Consider the following 9716-nt stretch of genomic DNA (forward strand, 5'->3'; position numbering starts at 1 on the left):
AACCAACCAAATAAACTATTAGATCCTTTTAACTTCTAGAGCTGAAACATTGAATGAAGAATCTGCTTGGTAGGCCCGTATCAATAAGCTCAGAATGATACAAATTTATGTTCCTTGAACCATTAACCCACACCCTTAATGGCCATGCCCACACATATTCCACAGGTTTCTGTTTGTATATAACAGAAAAATCAAGCAGTTTTTTTGGATTGTAGTGTAACCCTTCACGAGTCACACTTTGTACTTTACCTCTTGGGGCTCTCTGGGACTTAAGTCTAGTTATAGGTCTAGAAGCAAAACTGGGTGGTGGGGGTGTACCCTGGGGGCATTCAGCTATGTCTTATAAGGCATTTACCTTAGTTGATGCCCCAGGCAATGCCTCAGATGCCACCCCAGGTGATATCTCAGACAAAGGCTCTTCAGACACAGCTGGGTTAATCTCATCAGATGGGGGTTGAAGGGATAATGGTTTTACTGGGGAGGGTGTCTTAGCACAGGAAAATGGAGTAATCTCTTCAGATGGGAGTAGAAGGGTTGGTTCTGTTGACAGGAGTGATTCAGCAGAAATTAGGGGCTCAGTGTCCCCAGCTTCCTGATTATATGGTCATATGTTGCCATCCCAAGTTTCAGGATCCCATTTCTTCCAAATCAATGTCCTTACTTTAACTTCAGACACCTTTTGAGGCTGGGAATTCAATTGGTATTGTAATTCAGCCACTCTTACATTAAGACTCTGGGTTTGGCTTTTGGTTATGTGAGCTCTGTTACTACAAGAAAGAAGCATTTCTTTCAGGGTATATGTGACCATTTTCAGGTCTTTGATGCAGCACTTAAGCTCTTACTCTGAAGCCTTGAGCTCATCTCTTTTTTTCACCACTTTGCCTAGTAGCAAAAGTAGGACTAAATAACCAGCTTCCTTATACTTCTCATTCTGAAAAAATTGTAGAAAAGTATCAAATATGCAAACACCCAGAGCCTTGTTCCTTACAAATATTTTGTCCAATGGTAGTGATATTATGAATATTTCTATTGTCTCCTCACACCATGGATTAGCAATGCCTTCTTGACTACTAGAGTCAGAGTCATCAGAGCCTTTAGCTAAACCTGAGAACCAATTTAGAAAACTCATCCTTATGATTTTGTTTCTCTAGAACCGCTCTTGGTACTGAGTGTCTTAGGGTTGGTTCTATAGAGGAGCAAAACCAGTGAAGTGTGTGTATAAATATAGAAAGATTTATTTCAAGGAAATGGTTCATGCTGTTGTGGGGGCTTGCAAGTCCCAAATCAGTGAGTCAGGTGTCAGGTTGGAGACTTCTTCTGACTCACATCCTAGCAGGGACTGATGAATTCAAAACCAGTAGGTGAAGTGGAAGGCTACTGGCTCACAGGGTTGCAGGAGCTGGTAAATCCCAAAACCTGCAGGTCAGATGAGAGGCTGCTGGCTCATGTCCCAAGAACTGGAGGTCAGAAGATGACGAGTCAATTGTAGGATTGAGAGATAGAGAGCTTTGCCAGAACATTCACATAGGTTGGATGCAGGCCACCCCCCTAAGGAAACGTCCCTTTCAGCTGACTGGCTGGTAACACCAGATCACAAATTGTGGAGAATGATTACATAAAATCTGTCAAACCAGTGAGAATTATAGCATAGCCAATGATTATCCTTAACTACAACAGAATAGATGTCAACATCCCAGTTGTGTTATTTTGTTATACTATCATTGAGGGAAACTGGGTAAAGGGTACATATTTCTTACAATTTTGTGTGCTGATACAATTATCTCATAATAAAGTATTTTATTAAAAAATATCCACTTTTTGGTGTGAGACTTGGGCCTCCCCATCTGTCCTAGCAGAAGTATCGTGGCTCGACATGGAAACATCCCTGCCAGTCTCAAGGGGACTCAGTCTCGTCAAGGGTAGCTGAGGGCGACCCCACCTAATGAGGCCCAGTGTTAGGTCCAGTTATAGCTTTTGACTGTCAAGAATGGGCTCCTAAAAATCTCCAAAAGAAACTGTACTCATTATAAGAGGAGGTGAAAATGTTGGTTTCTGCCTAGGTTGTGCTCTGAACCAGAAAGGAGTTCATGTGATTCTATTTGACATCAGCAGCCCTGTTCAAACCATTCCAGAAGGAATCAAGTTTGTTCATGGAGATATTCACCACCTCTCTGATGTTGAAAAAGCCTTCTAGGATGTGAATGTCACCTGTGTTTCACATTGCCTGTTATGGTATGCCCAGGCCACAACAGATAAACTGGAAGCTGATAGAAGGAGTCAATGTCAGGGGCACAGGCAACATCCTGCGGGAGGACAGGGGTGCTGAGGTTAGTTTACATACTTGCTTTCAATGTCATGTTTGGAGGACAAGCTATCGGAAATGAAAATGAATCTCTGCCTTACCTATTTCTTCACCTCCATCCTGATCAAGGTTCTTTGACCAAGTCAATTGCACAGAAGGCACTGGAGGCAAATGGTGCAGCGCTGAGCCCAGCTGGCATTCATGGGCCTGGAGGACAAAGGCACCTTCCCAGGATCATGAGCTATATTGAAAAGGGCCTATTCAAATTTGTGTATGGGGACCCCAGGAGTCTGGTTGAATTTGTCCATGTGGATAACTTGGTGTAGGCTCACACTCAGCCCTCAGAGGGCCTGAAAGCTGATGGGGGCCATGTTACCTCATGGAAGGTCTACTTCATCTCAGATGGCAGACCTGTGAACAACTTCAAGTTCTCCTGACCTTTGGTTCAGGGCCTGGGCTACACGTCCATCCACCTACCTGCCATTGACTCTCATCTATGGCCTGGCTTTCCTAACAGGGATGGTCCGCTTTATTTTAGGTCGGCTGTACAACTTTTAGCCCTTCCTCACTCTCACTGAAGTTTACAAAACTGGCATCACACATTACTTTAGCCTAGAGAAGGCCAGGACAGAGCTGGGATATGAGGCTTAGCCAGGAAGTAGTAGAATGGTTTAAAGCTCACATCATGGCTGAAATCCTGAGAGTTATGACTTAGGGTATCTTATTTGGGATGGGTTGGTGGTCTTCCTCCTGGTCATAGCAGCTCTCACGTGGCTGCCTTCATCTGTGATTCTGTCAGTGTGAAGGAAGAGCTTGAAACAAGAGCTGATCACACTTTCAGAGATGATTTTCAAGAAACAGGGTTTTAACTAATATCTGGTGCCAAATTTTGACTCTTCAAATTGCTGCTTAAGAATGGGTTCTCGGATAAAATTTTCATTTCTTACCTCCTTACATTAATCTCTGATGGGAGAAAAATGAAGCAAAGGCAAGTTTGAAATGTAATTTCTTATGTCCTTCTATGTTAAAAGGTATGGTAGAAGCCATAGATCTAGGCTTAGGGTGGAAATGTCTTATTGGATTCCTCAGAAGCCAAAAATGCACTGATTTCCATTCCAGACACTACACACATACTTAAAATGCACTAAAAATCCAACTGATACAGGATTGTTTGCCACAATACTTATAGGCTTGGAAATGTGTGGAACTGGACCAGAGTTGTAATTGATTCACCCTCTGAGGAGGTGATGGCTTTTGCAGACAAGGCATTAGCTGTTCAAAGCCTGTTTTAAGCATAGCTTTTGCGTTTTGTGTTACAAGGGCAGTTGTGTGACCAGATGCTGCTGTTTGATGTTTAAACAAATAGACTTGGACCCTACCTCAATGAATTCTTGTGAGGATTAAATGACACAAAGTGTGCCACTCAACACACAAAAGCCATTGTTTTTATTAATATTGTCATTACACATCCAAAGTGTTCTCATCAGTGGTTGCTGGAATGCCTTTGTGCCGTGCCTGCAGAGCCTGCAATAAATGTGTTTGAATATACTCAGTGCCAGCAAAGTTTTGGCCTCTGAGGCTAGATTGAAGCTTAGGAAAATTATGATGATTAAGGGAGGTGGTCAGGCTGATTGATACCACTTTTTATCAAAAAAATGAAACTTAACTTTAAACTAAAAAACTGGTTTTCTCACTGGGAAGACTTAGGCCCTCAGAAGGCAACTCCCAAAGGGGAATGTTGTGACCAACAATGGCATGGCCTAGCCACTCATAGACACGGCTGTGGATGACAAGCAAGTGACACCGTTACATAGGAACCGAAGTGGGAGGAGACAGAGTATCTACACATTCCATGATTCCAGCCACAGAAATGAAAGCATTGAAACATGATAAGGAGAATGGATTGCTGTAGAAAGTCATGTTAGAGCTATTCTGAGAGCAGTTGTAGAAGTGGATGCTAGATGAACAAAAAAAAAAAAATAGTTGCTGTTAAATACTGCTGGGGTGTTTTGAAAGAACACTGAACATGATGTCAGAAGACCTGCCTTAACCATGAATGTTTTGTGTGGCCTTAACCATGTAATGGAAGCCTCTCTAGACATTTACAGACACACAAAATGGGGAATTTCTGGGAAGATGGTAGCATAAGCAGGAGCAAGTTTTCACTTTTTTCAATATATTAAAAAATATTAACCCCTGGCTTCCATTGTTACTGATGATAAGTCTGTTGCCAGCTTGGTTGTTACTATTTTGATAGTAATCTATTGTCTATGTTAGTTTTAAACATTTTTTCTTTGTTCTTGACGTTGTATAGTTTAACTAAGATGCCCCTAAAATCTCTATTGGAGCCAATGCGAAAGACTGAATATGTCCATTTTTTTTTTCTAATGTTCCTCAGCCTTAAGTAAAACCTTAAGTACATGTGTCTGGGAACTGATAGTTAGCTATTCTGACATTTTTACCTACAGAAAGTTTGCTGAGAGGAATATTTCTAACATGTATTTTCAACATGAAGTATCTGGGACACATCTTTCACCAGCAGTTTGTGAGAGAAAGCAATCCATTGGTAGCAGGTTTTTCTTTTGTAAAAATCATATGTAGATGAAGTACAAAGATTTAGTTTTTGTGTTCCTAAACCTTGTGCCTTCCAGCACAGGCCAACACAATACTGACTACCTACTTTGAAGATTGGCTATACATGGACTATATCTGCTCTGCTCTGGTGTGGGCTTCTCTGAAGCAAGCAGTGGTTCTCAATGTCATTTTTGGAAAACAAAAAATTTGAGGAGATGGGTGACTTTTCTGCTCTCAGGTACTTGTAGTTGACCTTTCACATACTGAATAGATATTTTATTAATGTTTTAAAAATGTACATATAGGAAAGTAAAAATTTTCATTACAGAAGAATGTAAAAAATGATATTACAAATAGTATTTGTTATAAACAGTGGATATTATATCTAATAGGATTGAAAATTAGCCAAGTAATAAGTCCAGCGGTGAAATTATGCTTTCTCATTGCCTAATTAGAATGTTTGGTTTCAATCTTTTTCCATTTTAGCTGGCTTCATGTATATGATTCTGTACATCACAATTACAGTTGTGAATCCTGAGCCTGTCTCATACCTCACAGGATTACCTTTGTGGACTTTGCTCTCTGGCTACTCTGAGCTTCAAAGGATGATTTCTAAGGTAAGTACCACTTTGCTGGAACATTTCCTGATCTTATATCCTCTGTCTGTTTGTAGAATAGCAGATAGAGAAAAAATAATATCCTAGCAGTCTTTTAATAATGACCCTACATAATTCAAGTACATATAAAACAGTGAGTAAATGGTTTATCTAATAATCTCTTATGAGGGAGGAGTATTCATGTAAGCTGATTAAAGAAATTAAATTCCCAGGAGAAAAATACATCCAGGCTATTTCCAAAAAAAAAAGAACACTTCACTTTGGAATTGAAATGGAGTCTTTTAGCCGAGGGGGTAAATCTATTCCTTCTTTTCTGGGGCAAGGTTCATTGCCTATTTGTTATTCTCCATTATCTATATTTCTTCCATCTGTTAGACAAATGCATGTCAGATAACTACCCAAGGCATTCTCCAATGTAAAATCAAATGTCCTAGCTATTTTCAAAGTACTGTTTTTGCATCAATTTCTGAGAATTGGGAGTGCCATATTTTAAGTATGAAACTTTAAAAATAAGGCAGACTTTCTTTGTTGGCAGCTTATAATATAACTGTCTGCTTGCCTTAGTGATACAATTTATAGCCATCTTAGAAACTATACCTAAGATGGCTATAAGATAATATATGGGGTCCTGGTGGTGCAGTTTTTAAGTAATACAGCTGCTAACCAAAAGGTCGATAGTTCAAATCCAGCAGCCACTCCTTGGAAACCCTATGGGGCAGTTCTACTCTGTCCTTATAGGGTTGCTATGAGTTGGAATTGACTTGACAGTAACAGGTTTATTTGTCTGTTTGTTTTACATATATATGTGTATATATATATATATATATATATATATGGATCCCTGGTAGCATAGTGGTTAAGTGCTCAGCTGTTAACCTAAAGGTCGGCAGTTCGAATACATCAGCCAGTGCTTGGAAACCCTGCAGGGCAGTTCTACTTTGCCCTATAGAGTAGCTACGAGTTGGAATTGACTCAACGACAACTGGTCGGGGTGTGTGTGTGTGTGTGTGTGTGTGTACATATATATATATTTGAAATGAAAAAACTGTCCTATTTTTGACAATCAGAAAATTTCACAACTAGTAAGCAAATTAATATGCTTTATTGTACTATGATTTAATAAACTATAGAACTTATTTAATGATCAAATGAAAATCTACATTTAAAAATGTGAAAATGCCAGCGTACTGTTTGGTAGAAAGACCTTTCTTTCGCATTGGGCCATAATTTGTGTTTTTTGCTCTTAGTAAATACTAAGCCAGAGCTAAACTCCATATTTGCTCCAGATGAGAAGCATTATTGTTTAAAGCACAAGGTTTTGTTACTAAGAAAATGGATCCCTTATAGAATGCATAAATTTTGAAACATCTGTAAGAAAAACTACTTTGTCTTAAAAATCTTCAAGTAAGACTAAATAATAACTATTTTGTGTTTGTTTCTTTCTGTATTATGATAGAGATTCACAATAGTGACTTAAAAACAAAGGAATCAATATTAGATGCAATTAAGTTTTCAAACTTCTATTAGTCCGTATTTAGATATTTTATTTTGACTTCCCTTAGATTCTGAAGTATCTCTTAATTCTCTAACATTTTATGTATATATATATATAAAAAAAAAAATTACATTTAGTAATTATATTTAAATCATTGAGTGTTTTGAAGAAATGGAAAATACATCATAAAAAATTATAAATTATTTTTCCCAAATCAGAATTTAGAAATGTATGAAGTTATGTCTATAATCCAAATAACTGACACATGCTTTTCCTATAAAATGTCAATGAAACAAATCAATGGTCATCTCAAATTTTCTCTCTCTCTTCTCTATGGCCTTGTCTCTTTCTTTGCTCCATTGAAGGTTTTATATTGTATATTGAAGACATGAAGTTATTATTTTTGGTTTAAGTTTGTAAACATTCAGATTTTTGTTTGTTTCAAGTGTACAGCTACAGTGGAGGTTCAAACATATTTCAAATTTATAGAAAATACAACCAATATGCAACCATGGACTAAACATAAATCTTATTCAGTGTTTTTTGGCTGTAGCTAAAATTAGCATAACCCAAGAAGGAAAAATATGCCATGAGCCACAGTAAACACACACTCCAGATTATCTACAGCAGTTAAATTTTAAACATTTTGTTTTATTTTCTCTCATAAATGCAGGTAATTTTAAAATCACGTAAAGTGTTTTTTGATTCAGAAAAAATTAATGCTACACCTATAGTTATTGGACTTAATCTGTGTAAAAATAACACCATGATCATTAAAACCTTAAATATCATCCACCCATCACTCATGTGTCTGTCAGACACCATGTGTCTGTGAGTTTGGCGTATTGTTGTGGCTAATGTGTTGCTGTGATATTGGAAGCTTTGCAACCATTATTTCAAATACTAGCAGGGTCACCCTTGCTGGGTAGGTTTCAGCAGAGCTTCCACACTAGGACAGACTAGAAAGAGGGACCTGGCAGTCTAATTCTGAAAAGACTGGCCAGTAAAAGCCTTATGAATAGCAGCTGAACATTGTCTGATATAATGCCTGAAGATAAGCCCCTCAGGTTAGGAGACACTCGACTGGGAAAGAGCTGCCTTCTCAAAGTAGAGTTGATCTTAATGACCTGGATGGAGTCAAGCTTTCAGGACCTTCATCTACTGATATGGAATGACTTAAAATGAGAAGAAACAGCTGTAACCACCAGCTAATAACTGAAATATGAAACTTACTAAGTCTGAATCTAGGAAAATTGGAAGTTGTTAAAAAAGAAATGAAACACATAAAGATCAATATGCTAGGCATTAGTGAACTGAAATGGGCTGGTATTGGCCATTTTGAATCAATTATATGGTCTACTATGCCAGGAATGAAAAATTCAAGAGGCATGGCATTGTACTCATCATCGAAAAGAACATTTTTATCCTGAGGACAAAGCTGTCAGTGAAAGGATAATATCCATATGTCTACAAGGAAGGCTAGTTAATATGACTATTATTTAAGTTTATGCACCAACTGCTAAAACCAAAGATGAAGAAACTGAAGATTTTTAACAACTTCTCTAGTTTGAAATTGACCGAACATGGAATTAGGATGAATCGATAATTGCTGGCAATTGGAGTGTGAAAGTTGGAAATAAAGAAGAAGGATTGACAGTTGGAAAATGTGGCCTTGGTGATAGACTGATAGACTGTCTGTTAACCCAGAACTAAAACTACTCCTGAAGCCAAATCTTCAAAGATTAGGCTGGAATATAAGGCATAAAATGGTACTCTGAAGAGTGTGCTTCTTAGTTCAAGTAGATACATGAGACTAAATGGGCAGCTCCTATCTGGAGGTGAGATGAGAAGGCAGAAAGGGATAGAAGTTTGTTGAATGGACACAAGAAATATGGGGTGGAAAGGAGGAGTGTGCTGTCATAGGGATAGCAACTAGGGTCACATAATAATGTGAGTACAAATTTTTGTATGAGAAACTAACTTGAACTGTAAACTTTCACTTAAAGCATAATAAAAACGAAAAAGAAAGAAAGAAACTGGTTTGGGGAAAAAAAAAAAAAAAAACTAGGAGAGGGTCCAACTGCAGAATAGAACATCAATTGCTCATATGCAAGTTCAAACTGAAGCTGAAGAAAATTAGAAGTCCACAAGAGCCAAAGTACTACCTTGAGTATATTCCACCTGAATTTAGAGACCATCTCAAGAAAAGATTTGATGCTTTGAACCCTAATGATCAGACAAGTTGTGGAATGACATCAAGGACATCATACATGAAGAAAGCAAGAGGTCATTACAAAGACAGAAAAGAAAGAAAATATCAAAATGGATGACAAAAGAGACTCTGAAAGTTGCTCATGAACATAGAGTAGCTAAAGCTAAAGGAAGAAATGATGAAGTAAAATAGCTGAACAGAAGATTTCCAAGCACAGCTCAAGAAGACAAAGTAAAGTACTACAATGAAATGTGCAAAGACCTGGAGATAGAAAAACAAAAGAGAAAAACATGCTAAACATTTTTCAAGCTGAAAGAAATAAAGAAAAAATTCAAGCCTGGAGTTGTAATATTAAAGGATTCTACAGAGAAAATATTAGAAGATGCATGAAACATCAAAAGAAAATTGTGGGGATACATAACTATTTCAGTAGGTAGCATATGATCAAGAATCAATGGCGCTGAAGAAAGAAGTCCAAGTGGCACTGAAAGCACTGGTGAAAAACAAGGATCCAGG

General features: G+C 37.9%; 1 pseudogene; it reads left to right on the top strand.

Moving 5' to 3' along the window:
• The first annotated feature begins 1987 nt into the window (after positions 1-1987).
• On the top strand, positions 1988-3106 carry LOC126077132 (short-chain dehydrogenase/reductase family 42E member 1-like; annotated as a pseudogene).
• Positions 3107-9716: the final 6610 nt, after the last annotated feature.

This window comes from Elephas maximus, chromosome 5 (genome assembly GCF_024166365.1).
Source record: "Elephas maximus indicus isolate mEleMax1 chromosome 5, mEleMax1 primary haplotype, whole genome shotgun sequence".
NCBI classification, from domain to species: domain Eukaryota; kingdom Metazoa; phylum Chordata; class Mammalia; order Proboscidea; family Elephantidae; genus Elephas; species Elephas maximus.